The sequence below is a fragment of the Sinocyclocheilus rhinocerous genome, unplaced genomic scaffold (genome assembly GCF_001515625.1).
Source record: "Sinocyclocheilus rhinocerous isolate Xijiao unplaced genomic scaffold, SAMN03320098_v1.1 scaffold714, whole genome shotgun sequence".
Classification (NCBI taxonomy): Eukaryota; Metazoa; Chordata; class Actinopteri; order Cypriniformes; family Cyprinidae; genus Sinocyclocheilus; species Sinocyclocheilus rhinocerous.
Genome location: NW_015646165.1, coordinates 1551514 through 1555364, shown reverse-complemented (window position 1 = coordinate 1555364; position 3851 = coordinate 1551514). Strand labels below are relative to the sequence as shown.

The following is a 3851-nucleotide window of genomic DNA, read 5'->3' as shown; positions in this document are numbered from 1 at the left end:
CATTTTTTTGTGATTTACTGTTTTCTACATAAAATCATCTTTCATAAAGATGTAGAACATTCTGTGAAAATATAACCTTTATATCTTTAATATTGACTGAGTAAGGCCATGTCAAAGATTGAAATCATGAATGAATGGTTGAAATCAAACTTTGATGCTTGTTATCTCATAATTAGATTTTGAGACTTTAGATTTTGAGGGATTTCACAGACAGGGTCACATTTTTTTTAATTTTAGAGTATAAAATGTTTATTTATAGTAATAATGTAAATAGAAAATGATAAACTTCAATTAATATTTTTGTGTATATAATAATTATATATCATAATTATATTTAAATGAAATATTATACTTTAATATACGTTTTTTTTTTCCAAAGAAATGTATTTTTTTTATATTTTATAATGCTTATGTGTGTGTAACATTTATATATACACACACACGCAAGATAAAATAATATATACAAATAATATAAACATTACAATTTTAATTTCATAAATGTTTATGATAATAATAATAATAATAATAATAATAATAAAAAATGCAAATCTAAAATTATAACCCTAAATTCATTTTTAAATCATATATACTGTAATGTAATTATATTTATATTAAATATGATACTTTTTCACATAAATTACTTGTTGCCAACAAATATTGTTTTCTTAAATATTGCTTATTGTAATAATAATTTTTGATGAAAATTATTGTTATTAGCATAGTCGATGCTTTTAAATGTTACATGACAAAGCTCTGTTGAGAATCATGAGGAAAATATTTTTTTATGTTAAAACAATTTATGTTAGCTATATTTTATTGTTCCTTTTCATATCTGATAATATCTATTTTTTCCATTTTTTGTCATTACAGGGTCGTAATTTGATTCCTGCCGCACCCGGTAACTCCAGACTTAACTACACAGTGTTTATCGGAGAGACGCCGTGCGTTCTGACGCTCTCTGAGACCCAGTTGCTGTGCGAGTGGCCCAACCTCACTGGCCAGCACAAAGTGACGGTATGTACTTAGATCCTCAAGTTCACACTGACCAAATGTCAAAAGATTGGAAATGACAACTCGCTTTCAGAAATGAACTTAACACCAACCGAATGTTGGTGTTAAGGAAAATGTCCCACTGAAGGAAAATGTCTTGAAAGGACACTCTTTATCTCGCCACAGCATGTCATTCGTTGTGATGGCTCTGAAAGTGAAATGCTCCGAGAAGAAAAATATTTACGCCTGTTTTCTGCATTTGTATTACTTTTGCGGCAAATGTCACATTGAATTCGGGGAAATTGTGTGAAATATATGTTTGTACAAATGCTCTTTGAAAAATGCTGGTTCAGAAATAGACGTGTCTCTTTGCGTGGCCGTCCTCGTGCAGCACTCAGAGGCGATGCGAGGCGAGCCCGAGACGCAGACACAGCTGTGCTCTTGTCCTGTGTACAGTGACCTAGTTATGAGCCGCCCTTTGTGCATTGGATCACGTCTGGCAGCTCTTAGTGTGATTCCTGTATCTTTTGGCCTGTATGTGAGAATTAGAGAATGTGTGTGTGTGTATATATGTGTGATGATGTGAGTGTGCTCGTCACACAGCTGTGCAATGACCACCGGTGACCCCTGTTAGACAGAGTCTCTCTAGGAAATTTTGCATGGCTGGGATCTTTGACCCCATGCTTTCCCAGGGGTCCCTGTAGTTTTTGTAGACAGCGCACAATGCCTGCGGTGCAGTGCATACAGTCACGTAATATCTACACTAGAGTTCTCTTGAAGTTCAATTCCAAATATTTATGTTAGCGCTGTTTGCTGAAGCATTTTGCTGTATTTCCACACCTCTAACTCGATGTAATGAACTTTGTGCATAATTTATTTTTAAATGAATGATACCTCAAATTGTGTGAGTTGTTGAAGAGAGGTGTGATTTTATTTTCATATTAATTATGTGATTAGTCATTACTGGAATTTACGTTCGGGTAACAGGTTAATTGCTTTATAAAATGTATTAATAATGAATTATACTAAATTTATGTTAAATTGATATATATGCAGTTTATTTTGTGTGTTTGTCCTTGATTTTCATCTACTAGATGATAAAATGGATAAAATATCCCATAGACTTATTAATCAAAATTATGCCCTCTAAGCAGTTCTGTGTAGATTACTTGCAAATTGTAGTCCATTACTGATTCCCATTTACATGACAAAAATTGTAGTTAGTGACGTAATACATTAAAATGCATATTTCAGGTAACAATTCATCATTATTAACAACGTGAAGTGCATTAAACATTATATTACGTCAAAGTTTCCTGGGATTCGTGAAGGAACTGCAGAGGGTTTGTGTGTTACATGAAAAGCTAATAATGGAATAAATCATATAAATGTAAAATCAAAATAAATCTTTTTAAAATTACAATAATCATAATAAAACACTTCATAAAAAATATGAAATATTATACCTGTTTATCTGCATGTCATATGACCATGCGAATAATATGTAATCATGTAATCAATAAAAAAGTAACTGCAATCTGATTACAAGTATTTTAAAATGTAATATTATCTAATTACAAGTACTTCATTTTTGGAACCTGATTATATAATCCAGATGACATGTAATCAGTTACTACCCAGATTTTGCGAGGACTAAGCAATGCCTTATCATAATGTTGGCCAGTTTTATTGGACAAATATCCTCAGATTTTCTTTAGAAAAAAAATTATCTTCATCTATTCAACGTTTAACTATTCTGGTGTACAAACGCGTTTATGGTTAAAACAAACACCTGGACACTGTGTGGATTGATTTTTGCCAAGACAGGGCTGTGTAAACAATTACACGGTTCCTGGATCGTTTCAAGCAAATACAAGCTTGAAATGATCCAGTAATAATAGGACATTTCGGGCTAAATGGGTTTTCAATCTCTTAGCTTGTCTCACAAATGTGATTGGCTCATAAAGTTTTAATTTGGGTCTTTGTGTGAAGCTGCTTTTGCATTCTTGAAGCAAAAAGTCGATTCTCACAAATGAATTGCCACAACAAAATTATGAATGCTAATCGCATCTAATTGCAGATTACAGGCCACTACACAAGATTTGCTTCCTGTACCTCATTGAGCCGGGTCTCCCATGCCTCTGTTACAGATCCGGGCAGGAGGGTTTGAATATTCCCCCGGCACGCTGCAGATCTACTCCGACAGCCTTCTCACCCTGCCTGCCATCATCGGGATCGGAGGAGGTGGAGGCCTCCTGCTGCTGGTCATCATCGCTGTGCTCATCGCCTACAAGCGCAAGTCCCGGGACGCAGACCGCACCCTCAAACGACTCCAGCTGCAAATGGACAACCTGGAGTCTAGAGTCGCTCTCGAGTGCAAAGAAGGTGAGATTCATTATTAGTAAGTCGTATATCATTTAGGGCTTGCACCGATTGGTCAATGCATTCCCAAACTGCATCTTAGTGCAGCTGCCTCTTTTTATACAATAACAAAGTTGCCAATCAATTTGTTTAACCAGCTTAATTATGGGATTTTAAGTTATTATATAATTTATGTACAGGTCAAACACAGGCTAACTGCTGTAAGTTTATTTGTAATTGTTTATAATTAGTTTACATAAATTATACAGTTAACATTGATTGATTTATTGATATGAGATTTTAATAAATACATTTATTAGGGTGAACTAGTTAAAAAAATAAAAAATAAATAAATAAAATAATAATTATATATATATATATATATATATATATACACACACACTACCATTTAAGAGTTTTTGAACAGTAAGACTTTTAATGTTTTAAAGAAGTCTCTTCTGCTTACCAAGCCTGCATTTATTTGATCCAAAATACAGCAA

The 3851-nt window shown here is 33.4% G+C and overlaps 1 pseudogene; it reads left to right on the top strand.

Moving 5' to 3' along the window:
* The window catches only part of LOC107707032 (plexin-A1-like), a 239176-nt pseudogene that overhangs the window by 202683 nt on the left and 32642 nt on the right, over nt 1-3851 (top strand).